We start from the raw sequence: 14,670 nt of genomic DNA, 5'->3' as shown, positions 1-14,670 counted from the left end.
TAAAACAAATAGCTTTATGGGAAATACTACATATGTAGCATATTACATGAAGACACAAAAGCACTACAGTAATATTGAAGGTATGAGTTATAATTACTGAAATAAAAACATTTTTTTTCTCATAAAAATATTTAGCTGTATTTAATATTCTCAGTATGAGCTTTTATTCTTAAGTGTAGCATCTACTCTAGAGTGCATAGGTATCAAAATCACCTTTAGAGAAGTATATCAAACTACTTCCTCAAAGGTCTTTTATAGCATATCAACCTCACATTTTTATTTTCCTGTCACTTCTTAACCCTTATATGGCTAATGAATGTCAGAATGTTGCATTGTGTTGGCTCTTAAACACTTATTGTGTTGCTAGGAAAATAATATCAGCCTGTACTATTATTATTATTATCATTGACAACATTATTATTGTTATCTATTAATTGTTATCTATTGTTTATTATTGTGCTTATTATTTCTATTTACCTTTTCTTGTAGATTACAAATCCAAAAGTAATCCTAGCAAAAACCTTGATACTCTAAAATATTATATTTTTCTTTCTGGTTAATGGATCATTTTAGCTTTACTGGTTAAACAGGATGCTGTATGAATATACTTAGTATCATTTAATTATCTAGCACAAGTTTCTCAGAATTTTTTACAGATCTAAAAATCTAAAATAGAGTGAAAACCATCATCCAAACAACACATACTCTAATAACTGGTAGCTGGACTGGGGAAAGCACCTAAGTAGAATATGATGGGAAAGATGGATCTGTAATAATGAAACAGTTCAGGATCTACTGTTCTAGAAAGGACAGGTTTAAGAAAGAGGCAAAGATTTTCATATTTTGGGCCAAACATGGAGCCAATTACTCTCACTACATAATTTTTTAGTCAATTAAAACATAAACGGAAAAAGGTATCATTTCAATGCCAGTGTGGATAAGTTATTCACTTTCCTTCCTTAAGCGTGCAGTTGTTTCTAGTTACTCTGTATTCTCTGAGCCAGGCTTACGACAGTAGTAAAGTACCTTAAAAGTTTGTACAAGTACCTTACTGGTACCTTAGAGTGCCAGTAACTTACTACATGGTACTTCCTGCTGAAAACAAGATTAGCACTTCTGTCCAAGGGCATCAGGTTAGGCTGCCATGGTGGATTAAGATATCTTATTAAATGTGACCAGGATTGGACTCTGAGAGTCTTTCAGAAGATACTGTACACTGGTTAGTAAGCTAATGAAAACTAAATAGGAAAGGACAAACCAAAGCCAACATACCATGGAAAGCAATAGATATAGAAATTGATCATGCTGTGTTAATGGTGTTTGTTGAAGATAAGACACAGAAGTCAAACATTTGATTGCCAGCAATGGGCGGAAGTCCCCCCCCTCCCCCATTCATAACTGGTCAAATAAACAATGTATTTTTCTTTCATTTTCCGAGAAGCATTAGATATTGAACCACAGCTAGAAGCAGGACATCACGAAAGATGTGATAAATGGCATTATGCCATTCAGCATGTCCTATAGCTCACTGTAGTATGTTTTGCATCTTATGTTTCAGAATCAGGACAAGACTTTGGAGATGCTTACCTGACATCAGGGAGGTGGTGTCAGTACAGATCATGCGGGCTCACCTCATGTGATTTACTTCTTGGCATTTCAGGAACGTAAGATGCTGGCAGCTTCTTTTTCCTACCCACCTTAGTTCTTTTTTCCATTGTGTCCCCCTGCATCACCTGAAAACTCCTAAATCAGCAGCGTGTTACCACTAGCTAGACTGTTCTACTGTCCACAGATTGCTCTGCTGAATAACTGAGATAATTTTTCATGTAGGGGTAAAGTGAAAAATGCTTCATTAAAGTGCAATGCTAAAAGCTTTTCCAACAAAAGGAGAAATGGCTAATGGTATTAAAAAATGAGGTTTTCATCTACACCAAATGGAATGAAAAATGAAGGATGTAAAACACTTGGCATTATGACATAAGGGGAATTTGATGTGAACATGTAAAGACTAAGCAGGTGCTGAATTGGCAAGTAATGTTACATGGATGGATTCCACAGGGATGGATTTTACATTGACACATTCAATAGAAAACCCAGGAGAATTAGATGGATATAAACAGGTGAAGTTTCAGTGAAATGGCAGATATCTACAGGCCTTCCATCTTATAGCAAAACAAAAAGAAGACATAATGGCTGCAGTTAAAGCAGGATAAGTCTGAATTAAGTTGGGTGTTAAAACTCAAGTAAAGTCTCAGAGAGTGCTCTGTGGCCAAGGCACTTAGCAGGGGGTATCAGAATTACAGAAAGCTGGGCCTGCAGGAAGGAACATTTAGCAAATGAGTTTAATAGAATTGCTGTCCACTGTACAGTGAGAATTTCTTTGATTGCTATGTATGACATCAGTCATGTAAAAAAGAAATAGGTTTGGAATGGCACCTCATTTCTGAAAGCCTCCAAAGAGATAGTCTATGGAAAGTTCCTTAGAGAAAGAGGTGGGGTGGAGACACAAGACCATATAATCTGTCCGACTGTGTACAAAGGAGAAAAGAGAACATCTGTCAAAAACAGTGGGTGTGTTATTGCTGTGCTTTTAACATGAGGTTGAAATAGTCTGTTTCCCAAGAGCAGCAGGACTCAGCAGTATCTGTTACATATTCTCCTCCAAGGATTCCTAAAGTACAAATAAATTGTTTAGAGACTAACAGACAACTTCTACTTGGAAGCCTGAGTTTCGGTTCCAACAGACTTACTCAAGCACTTTCCGTGCACTGTGGTTACATTGTTAACATTCAGCAATTTTTGACAATGACCAAAGAGATGAAAGACATAATTTCAGGTATGTCTGTTCCTCTTTCCTTCAGGCCACAAGCTTGTAAAAACAAAAATTGTATCAGAACTTGTTCTTTTATAAATGCAAACCTGTGGGGATCTATAAAAAATAAGTAAAGGAAGGGGAAATGATATTTTGGTTGTCCAAATCAGTAGACTGATGTATTTGCAATGCATTGTAATACAAGTACCATGTCTGGCAGTGAGCAGGAGGAAGGGAGGAGAAGGAAAGGTTCCAGTACTAGAGTAAAGAAGAGAGAGTGGGCATGATCAAGGGCAGGGGTAAAAACAAAAAAGTAATATTAAAAAAATCTTACAGAAAAGCTGAGTAGGAATTACACATACACATATATATATATTACCCCCCCCCCCCCCCCCCGAAGGCCCTTGACCTTCAATATGTGCAGGTAAACACAGTCAATATTAAAGGTCAGAAGGAGATGTTTTCATGAGGAGGGGATGATTAGCCTATGCTCACTCACCACATTGTTCATGTATTTCAGCGTAATCTGTGCTTCTCTTTTGGCAAATACATGAATCTATAATAAATGAGCTGAAATCGGAAACCATAAAGCCCTTTCTATTTCCTTTACTGTAGAAAACAAAAGCATTAATGAAAAATGAAAGTGCTGTTGTACTAAATCAAAAGACAAATTAATGACCTCTCAAGTTTAGATATAAAATTAATGCATGAAGAAAAATACCTTTACTCATGAAACTGGTATTACGCACTGTGAGGTTTGAAAGAAACCTAAATTTAAAGAAAAATTAGGATCTGGAGGTATGCTCTAAAATTTTTTCTAACCTTCATAAGCATATACACTCTTAGTTCAATTACATAGTTGTCAAGACTAACATGAAGCCGAACTTTCTCTCTGTAATTGTATTAGTGACAATAGCAGGTCTGTATTAATACAAACACTGAGTATTTGCAGTTTCGGACTATTGAGACTCTTTTCCAATGAACTTCATTCCTTTCTACTTCACAATCCTGATTTCTTTAAAAAGACAGAAAATTCTACAAACAGATATTTTTAATACATCTAAAATATTTCAATTTTTGCCATTTAAATAAAGAAGGCAAACTACATGGTTTTGAGCCCAACTTAATCCCTTTCAATGATCACTTAGAATAAACATATCTTTTTATCACTCTTGTCTTAGTTTGATAATTTTCATGTGCTCCAAATAGTAGTTTCCTACAAGCAGCTATGAACACAAAGCTTGTTTTGTTTTCTAAACACTGCATTGTCTTCGAAAGTAGCAGGCAAGCTTAACTGCTCCTTGGGGAATTATTCACTGAAGGGAAAGTGACAGAAGTAGTGATGTAAAGAATGTAAAAAAGTGAGATAAAGCAAAAGAATGCAAATAGGATGGGTAAGGGAGATGTAAGCTGCCCCATAAATAAAGTAATATGGAAAAAAATACATAACAAACCCCCTGCATATCTTTAACCTAGCAAAGGAAAAGATCATAAAAAAAGGTGCAAGACATAAAACAAGAAATGAGATTAACAAAGGACTGTGTATGAGAAAAGATTCAAGCAGGATCCTGACAATGTAAAAGGTTAAGACTTTTAAAAATCATGCTTTAAAAATGTAAGCTAGATGCTGAAGTGCTGAAGGTGGAAAAATCCCTACTTTGACTTAGACTAATGGATCTTGGAATTATTTTGTTGAGAAAATAAATGTTGTATACCATATTCATTACTGTGTGCCACTTAAGTAATTACTAAAATAATCATTAAGCAGCTTCTAGATTATCCATATTTATTATGTAATACAGGGGCATACATACAGATATGTTTTCCACCTAATATGAACAGGTTTTAATTAAACTTTTCTCCATTCCCCTCAAAATAAGTGCTAAAGTAATGCAATACGGTATGATAAAAGTTAGTGAGAACCGGTGACTGGAAGTTAAGTCTGTACCACCCAAGTATGTACACAGTACATTTTAAACACAATTAACTGCTCAGTATAACTAAAAGCCAACTTCTGAACTCCGTATCTTTTTGTTTCAAAGTAAGGTTTAATGCTATTAAACATCATCATTTCAAGCATCTCTCCATTTTTATTTTTTTCCTTCCTGACAATTTTATTCTAGCCTCAGATGGCAAAAAAAGATTCTGCCCATTTAAGCAGTAAGAAGCAGCAGAACTTGTTTCCTTAATCAGTGGTAGTTCTGACGTGCGGAATTAGACTCTATAACTCGAAAGTTATAAAGTAGGTATGTTTATTGCGCGCAGATGCACGGGGGATCGCTCCTCCACAAGCGTGCATACCCGAAGTGACGAACCATCTCACATTTATACAATGAACAAATGAATATTCAATTAACGCCTATACATATTCGTTACCTAAACCCCGCTTCGTATGTTAATTAGCTTATCAGTCCGTTTCCTGGAATGTGGTGGTCTTGCAGGTTTGTAGGTGATTCATGTTCTTGTGACCATCCGATCTTCTTCAGGTGATTCATGTCCTTGTGACCACCCGATCTTCTTCAGGTGATTGTGACCACCCAATCTTTTCCAGCAAGGAGACTTAGCACTCCCTCCCTCTAGATAGCATTTGAATGTCTCTCATCTTTTCTCATTCTCTTTTAAATAGCCCCTTTGTTAGAGTAAGAAGGGCAGGCGTCTCCTCAAAACTGTAGTTGTCACCGCACCCATGACTAGTCACCATACCCACATTCCTTAAGCAGACACATACAATCACAATCCATGTCCATTATCCCCATTTCACATTATTTCTCCATATCAGTTCAGATCAGTGTACTATAAGAAACTACTAATTTTCATGCATGTGCTGTTTATTACATCTTAGATGCAGTTTAAGAAGAATCACAAGGAAATAATTTTATAAAAATAGTACCCAATGTGGGATATAACAGCAGTTGTTACAGGTAAAACAGGATATCTTAAAGAAAAATTGCCCATTAACAAATGTTTATCCTATAATGCTAAAAAGTGGAAAGGGGATCATGACTACCCATGGTGGTATGATGAAACCTGTGGGTGAATGCCAGGTGCCCACCCAAACTGCTCTATCATTCCCCTCCTCAACTGGACTGGGGAGAGAAGAAACAGCAAAAGGCTTGTGGGTCGAGATAAAGATAGAGAGATCAATCAGCAATCACAATCATGGGCAAACCAGACTCAACTTGGGGAAAATTAGCTTAATTTATTACCATTCAAATCAGAAAAACACCTTCACCCCCACCCCTCCCTTCTTCCCGGGCTTAATTCCCAATTTCTCTATCTCCTCCCCCTGAGCGGTGCAGGGGGATAGGGGATGGGGGCTGTGGTTGGTTCATTACATGTTGTTTCTACTGTTCCTTCATCCTCACACTTTTCCCCTCCTCCAGCTTGGCGTCTCTCCCACGGGAGACAGTTCTCCATGAAATTCTCCAACATGAGTCCTTCCCATGGGCTACAGTTTCTTCACAAACTGTTCCAGTGTGGGTCCTTCCCATGGAGTGCAGTCCTTCAGGAACAGCTTGCTCCAGCATGGGTCCCCCATGGGGTCACAAGTCCTGCCAGCAAACTGCTTCAATGTGGGCTACCCACGGGTCACAACTTGCTTCAGGTATCCACCTGCTTTGGCATGAGGTCCTCCATGGGCTGCAGGTGGATATCTGTTCCACTGTGGTCCTCCCATGGGCTGCAGGGGCACAGCCTGCCTCACCATGGGCTTCACCACAGGCTGCAGGGGAACCTCTGCTCTGGCACCCAAAATACTTTCTGCCCCTCCTTCTGCACTGACCTTGGTGTCTGCAGGGCTGGTGCTCTCACAGTCTCACTCCTCTCCCCTAATGGCACAGATTTCTTCTATAGACAATTTTTTATACCTGGGGGCCTACTCCACGTTTGAAAGGAATAAAGCACTGTGAAAATCTTTAGTCCAGCTGCACAGTTTAGGAAAGTGAACATATGTGGGTTTTTACTAAGAAAATTCATAGGTCTTACTGCTCTTTCTGGCACCACTTCTTATTGCTACTGTCAAGTGAAAGCGGAGAGGAAGATTCCCACAGCCCCAAGTGTTTGATCTGCCTACCAGCACCCCAGGAAAGCCGAGACCTTTGTGCCCGACCAGTCTGTCAGCGTCCTGTTACAGGGACCCTTCACTGATCAGTCCTGCTGGATTGGAGGGTGATTCAACTGCCTTGTTCAGGGGAACACGCCAAGAGCATCAGGGGGACGCTTCAGTGGGTCTTCCCACTTTATCTGAATGTGTTACCCACTGCCAGAAACTGCTAGCACCCACAAAGGATTAATACTAACAGTTTACAGAATAACACTCTTTATTAATTTAAAATCATGACAAATTAAGGTTTGTGATTGCCAGTGGTAAAGACTGTCTGCAAAAACAACCTTAAAGTGAACCAAACTACATACAACCAAACATTGATCACTAATCACAGCTAGCATGAGCTAGTTATTTAGTGCACATAAGACAAAGCTCTTACCCAACAGGTATCCCTATGGGGGAGAAGACAGATCCAGCCCATCAACTGATCCCAGAAGTTATGATGGAGTCTTCCCTAACTTCTCCCCTCATCTGTCCTCTTTTTATACTTTATAATACCTTGCATATTCATTCAACATACATAGGATTGGTTACTAAATTCTTGCTTCTAATGAAAATCAGTGCACATCCTCAGATAACACTACGGAAGTTCTCTGCTAACTATGCATGCTCCTCAAGTGGGGCTTTGCCCTCTTTTTTTTTTTTTCTTTTTTTTTCTTTTTTTTTTTTAGGGGGGAGCTATTTGAGTTGGAAGTCGTGATCTTATGATCTCTCAATACCACAATTATTTTTGTCTTATTATTGACCACTTTTCTGTTGATGTCAGTGGATTGCAACACCTTTTCATCCTGTTACCTCTCACAGCTAGAACTTCCCTCACTTGAAGGGTTCTTTCTGCATAACTTAGATAATGGTGCTCTTTACACTGTCTGCTCTTTTTTCCTTGTCCTCCCCAAGGCTTATGTCCTGGATTAGAAGTCCCTTCATTTCTAACAACCTTAGAATGAGTCAGATTGATTTAGCTTTATGAACACTGAATGAGAGTTGGGTAATCCAGGAGTTCAGACAATTCCCCACTCCCTCTGGGACTAGCCCAGGACTAGTCCGTTTCCATCACGTTTAGGTGGAGCTTGAGTGACTCTAGTCATACGTGCTGTTGTTACTGACTGGTATCGTGTGCCCAGTGAGGTGCGGTAGCACCTTGGAGGCAGCTGACTCTGAGATAGAGGTGTGCCTTAGTGTTACAATGAGATTATTTCATCTGAGGAAAGTCATTTGCCACAATGGTTGGCTTAGTCATGGACATCTCACGGATCCTTCATGCAACAACTGGTATGCAGCTTATTGGCTGTGTGGTGCCATCAAGTTCCTGCTCCTGCAGGGAGCACAACGGAGCATGGCCATGGTCTCCACTCCGCTCCATCCTCCTTCACTCCTGTCAGCATGTGCTCATCTGACAGGATGTGCTGCTTAGGGAATTGTGGTGATGTAGATTCCATGCATGCCAACCATCCTGAAAGGTGACAGCTGTATTTTCTTCTAAAAAAAGCTTTCTGTAATACCATGCTTCTATTTGGTCCCAGTTTTCTCTAATTCCTGCCCCCTCAAGTTGATTTTCCTTCCCTTTTGACAAAGCAAGTACTTAGGTGCTGCATAAACAGATCACGGACTTAAACAAATAGAAGCCATTCAGAATAGACTAAAATTTGATGAGATGAAACGAGTGAAGAACACTTAAAAGTTTCTTGTGTTTAAAACTCTTTTCTTTCACTGAAAAATGTCAGTTGGACAGGGATGATGCTTTAAACAATGGCTAATATATACCTACATCTTTCATATTTCTTTTCTACCCCTACATTTGACAAATGAATAATGAAATAATGAAATAATTTTATCATCACTATTCAATCATCCAATTTGACTCTTTAAGCACTCATAAATACTATTTAATGGCAAGTAAAAGATTACTCTATATATGTAGAATTGATTTTACTTATTCAGCTTGTAGCTTTGTTTGTTTTGCATTATTTTTCCCCCTTCACTTATAAGAACAAAGCTAGGGAATAGTTATTTTCTGTTTTTATTACTAAGAAAAGGTTAAGAAAGTATTCTTCAATGTATTTGTGCAGGTAAGTCCTGGTCAAAGATTATCTCCAATGTAACTGATAAGAATTAAATGAGATTTTTTTTGGTTTGGATTTAATCAAAATGTGGGTAGGGAAATTTGAATGGAGTTAATTTCATTATTTTCATTATACATATGCATCTTTGCAAAACTAGAAAAAGCCTATCCACATGTTGGAATTGTGCTTATGGGAATGAGGAGGAAATTGTTTTATGTTAAGGTTCATTAGTGACCAAAAATCAATTAGATTTGATTCTTGCATGCTTAATTTTATTGCTTTCACTGAATCAGACTGTGTTTGCTTTTAACTGAAAGGGTCTATTTCAGAACTTTTATGTGAAAAAGGATTGCAATTTCTGGATATGTATGTAAACAAAACCAAAGTCACTTCTACAGGAATGCTGTTTTTACAGGAAAGGTACATGCATGTATTAAATGCTTAAATATGTGCATTAAATTTATTTAATATCTGATAGCTAAATTAATTTAACAGTGGTCTATAAAGTGATTTTTCCCCAGTTAAAAAAAAAAAAAAGTGCCAATGGGTTTAAGAAAGCTATTTGCCTGATGAGATTTAAAAGAATCATGACAGATCTCAAAGGTGGCATTTAGCTTAGATATTTAGCATAATTGCTAAATGAGAACTAATATAATTGGTCATATTCATGTAAAAGTGGTTTACATAGGAGCCTTCTCACACAGTTCTCTATGAGGCTCAAAAATGTGTAGTGACTTCTAATTGATGAGATATGCAGCAGCTACCTAGTGCAAACAACAAAGAACTCTGAGCAGCTAACACAATTTTCCACATTGTCTCAGAAAGATATTTTCCCCCAGAGACAAACAACAGAATTTTCAACCTCCTCCTGTATGTAGAAAAACTTCTTAGTTCTAGGTCAGCACAGAATCAGCAAGGCTATCTTCATATCTTGTTTATAGGATTTCAGTTTTAGGAGACTGAAGTCTCTCTCAGTCCCCAGGTGTTTAAAATTTGCATATAAATAAGTCTTCTTATCAAAGAAAATGTACTGAGTCAAGCCATAAACTAAAAAAAATAGCAACACTTTAAAAAATATTTTTGTTATATGTTTTAGACATACATTTACATTTCAAAATCTTCATTTGAAAATAAAGAAGTAAATGGGCTTTAAGGTACCACCTGCATTTTAGAGTAAGTAGCCATTTTTGCAAATTTTGCAAATTTTAACATCCCTAGTTTTCAGAGACAGTTTTCTCAAAAGAAAAATATATGAAAGATTGGGTTTGGCACCCCAGAACTTTAGTAACTCTCAAAAGTTCAAAACTAAATCTTTCTTCATATGAATTCAGTTTATCAACCTTCATAGGATCAACCTTCTTGATCATTATTATTTACTTAATTATCTGAACCAAAACTTCCTGCTGATCACTTCTTAGGAAAGAACAAAACAATACTGAAGTACCTTCCATGTGCCAGAAGTTCTGCACCCATCAGTAGTTCAGCATTCTTAGATTCATAATTCTGAAGAGTAATTTGTGATTCTGAATTAGCTGGGCTGTGGGTAATCTTTATCTTTGGTCAAAACTGAAATCATCTTTCATAACAGATTTTAATTAAATAATTCCTAGAAATACTTCAAGTAATACTTTATTTCTAAGCCTCCACTCCTCCCATTTTTCCTTTTTTTTTTTTTTTAAATATTTTTTATTTATTGTGATGATGTCTAACACACAATTTCCTTGGTCACGTTTTCTAATTTTCTGTATTCTATCTGGTCAAAATAAAATTTTAGTTCTCTAGGCAGGGGTTCAAACCTGTTCAATGTCTTGTCATCGCTTGTCAGTAGAGGGAATATCTAGCAATGTGGTTACTGCTCATGTGAAACTATACAATTAGCAATGCAATACACTCAAAGGAATCAAGTGCAGTCAGAAATTATTTTTGAGACAGTTGGGTTTGGCACCGTTTCAGTTATAAGAATTGAGTCAATAGTTGAAAAGAGGCAACAATCTCATATCTCAAAATGTGACTTGAGGCAATATTAAAAGTTCTCAAATAAAAACAGAGATATCTTATTAATTCTCAGGCTCTTTGTTAAGCTAGGGGATTCACTGAGGCGTTCAAGTATGAGAGCTCTTGTTCTATATTGCATAATATGATCCAGCATGCAAGACAGTGGCTGAGATTAGAATATTTTCCAACAGTGAAGATTAAAGGGTATTTTCTCTAGATTTAAATGGTTTAGTAGTATCCTATTTGAAATCTACCACAGTTTTAAACCGAGTTTTGTAAAAACTGCAACTTCATTTTCACTAATGCTGTCTGAAAATGGTGTGGGAGAAGATTGCAAACATATGTGGATTAGCATGACAACTACAGGTTATAAAATGAGGTAGCAAAGGTCCATCTTCAATCTTGGTTTTAAATTTTTGGGGTGGTGGGAAAATTCACCCTTTAAAAATTTCTATTCCTTTTCTGTTACTCTTATTTTAGAGAAATTTAACAAAATACTATTGAATAGGTCTATTTTCTGATTAAATTTCTTGATTTAACTAGGTTAGCAATGTGATTTTCTTTAATCCAAAGAGAATAACACTGTTTTACTGTTTGTAGTTTTCTCCTATTGTTTTACCCTTGATCTTTTCTTTGACTGTGTTTCTCTAAGAGGTCTTATGTATTTTTCTTAAACTGCTAAATTAAATTGTAGCCAACTGTTTGATATATTTGACAGAAATCAATATTTTAGCAGATTTTACTTTAAGTAAATGAGGTTATGGAAACAGTTTCATACCTTCATGAACTTTGGACCTGAATACTAGCTAAGTAATAATTTCCCATTCCTTCAAGTATTTTACTGTAATGAGAAGAAATTAAACTAACCAGTTGTTAACTCAAAAAAATCTTATAATCCTCATTTAGTCTTAAAACTGTTTGTACTTTAAAGGACACTATTAGTATAATGCTGCCAATTCTACACTCTATTTAATGGAATTTTATGAAAGCCTGAATGGCTACAGCCCTTGGGCTTGGTTTTGGGTTTTTTTTTTTTATTTTCGACACAAAAAATAAAATTTCAGTTGTTCAACTGTACTCTTCCCAGTGCTGGAAAATGGGGATACTACATTCATTATGGTTTCTTGTACTTTCTAGAATGGGAGCACACTAATTCAGGTGAAGAAAAGTCTATTTGAAAGAAATAATAAAAAACTACTTTAAAATTATTCCTGGTGTATTGATGGTTAGAATCACTGCTTATATCAGCCTGGAAAGATGAGAAAAGAGATAATTTATGTAGACACATCTAGATTACAACAATTGAAATATTAGGGTGAAGACCAGAGACTAAATAAGAAGGATGCTGATAGATCTCTCTATTCCCATTATACCAGTTTATATCAAAATCTTGGAAAGGTTCAGATGTTCATCACTTCTCTGTAGCTTGACAATGCTCACTACAAAACTTGAGGACCAGACCTTTGACATGTGTGGTGGGGATGTCCTGCAAGAGTGAAGATACCTCAGTGTCCAGCTGCCTGCCCAGTTAGCACCATGGTCAGGCCTCTATCTTTGTGCCTCGTCAGATATGCACAGGGACAAGATCTGAAGTAACTAAGGATGACATTCTCCTGTCTAGTCTATGCATAATTTTTATTGACTTTGTTCTGTGCAGAATTTGCTGGAAGTTTAAGACTAATGGCTGTATAGTCTTATGGGGTTTAGGATGACTGCATTTGCATCTCTTTATACAGAATGAGTATCGTGCTCTGATGTGAAAGAAAGTGACAGATAAAGACAGCTAGTTCTGTCTCAAGAAGCAGTGCCATCTGGAATTAGGAGTACCATAGAACTACTCCTTGGGAAGCAGTATGCTTCAAGAAGATAGAGAGACATGTTCTCTGAGGGTGACTTTATCTGCAGATACTATTTTAAAAATGCTTCCTTTTAGTAAACTATTTAAAAACATGTGCTGGCTGCTCCAGGAACATAAACATGTATTCCTGAAGCTGCTTTTAATTTGAAGGAAAAAATATCATCAGTGAATAGTCATTTCTAGTTTATTATTATATTTTCTTTATTTCCTGTGGAAGAATTCTCTAGCCCTCCCTGTTAACATAAAAAGTCTTTATTTTCTTCCATATTTTTATATTTTTAATCATTTCAGTGTGCATAACATAAAGCATAAAATATTTTGCTGGGTAATGGCATTGGTCTAAAGTTGTTCACAGAAATACAAGCTTGTTATTTTTATTTTGAAGTAACATAATTCAGTTGAACCTCACTGAGGTTTAGGTTGACCCCACTTCTGATACAAACAAGAGAGAAGGAACTTATATGATGTCTGACACTGAAAGCCGTTAATTAATAGGTATCAGTAAGGTAGAAAACGGAGTCTATTTTATTATTCATTTGCTGATAGGCAAATATTTGGAATATTTTTGAATTTCAGAGTTTCAGTTGTCATATTTCTCTCCAACAGTTAGCTACCACTAATACAGATTATAAGGTGCTTAAACCAAAACGGATTAAATTAAATAGAATTTGCAGCTTTAGGCAATGTTCTAGAACACAGAAATCAACAGATCTTCTGTAGCCCAAGTGTGCTTTACATCAGAATTCCAGGTTCAAGGATGAGAGGGAAAATGGTCCATAAAGTTTGTTTTTACTAGTATTAAACCTAATGGCTGTTTATGATTCACAAGGACCCTTGATTGCACAGAAACCGAAGGTCTTGTAGTTCTAGGAGGTTCCATTTTCTTAACAGTTCATGCCAATTTCTTCTTAATTATGGAAGAGGTTAAAACAACAAAATCTGACAGATTGTTAGCTGAATTCAAGCCAGACAGATGGCACCATTCCATTCAAGCCAGTTTTGGGGAAGTTCTGCTGCACCATATGCTAGAATCAGTTCAAAGCTAATTAGTGCTTTCTATAAGACAATCATTCTCTCAAGAAAATTTCTTATGGATGGGTCACAATTACAGAGATAGAAGAAAGAAGAAATAAAAATCTGAATAGCATATACCCTCACTGACTTGTTTCCTCCAGTCATAAATAAAGGTCAGCATGGTAAGCCATCTTGAATAACCTTTCAGCTCAATCCCAGTAGTGCTGACATTCCTGGGCTGTATTTGGAAAATAAATATTGAACGGTATAGTGAATTACATCTTTTTTTCTGCTTTTTCTTAATAGCTGTGGTGTAGAGGACAGAGAAAAGTTGATTATGCAACTGAGTCCTCATCTATTAATCTAATTAAAAGAAAATAAATTGCAACAGAGATTTACAAAAGTTTAGAATTATCAACTCAAGAAGAAAATTTATTATAAACATGAAGCATCACTTGCTTTCCAATAGTTTTATACATTAACTTTAGTTTATTGGGCAAAATCAAGAAGCGGAATGCCAATATTTTTATGGGGAAAAAGCAGGAGAAAGGTGAAGAAAGATGCTATGATATGCTGATATTATGGTATCTGATACCTCTTTTCCTGGGACTTAATATGATTCTTAGAAGTCAGATTTCTTAAGACACCTATTCAAATAGACTCTTGTCATGGTTTAACCCTGGCCAGCGACTAAGCCCCACACAGCCACTCGCTCACTCCCCCCAGAGTGGGATGAGGGAGAGGATCAGAAGAGTAAAAGTGAGAAAACTCATGGGTTCAGATCAAGGCAGTTTAATTGACAAAGCAAAAGCTGTGCACACAA

This window comes from Falco cherrug, chromosome 3, assembly GCF_023634085.1.
Source record: "Falco cherrug isolate bFalChe1 chromosome 3, bFalChe1.pri, whole genome shotgun sequence".
Classification (NCBI taxonomy): Eukaryota; Metazoa; Chordata; class Aves; order Falconiformes; family Falconidae; genus Falco; species Falco cherrug.
The sequence above is the reverse complement of the archived record's forward strand: the minus strand, read 5'-3'. Positions refer to the sequence as shown.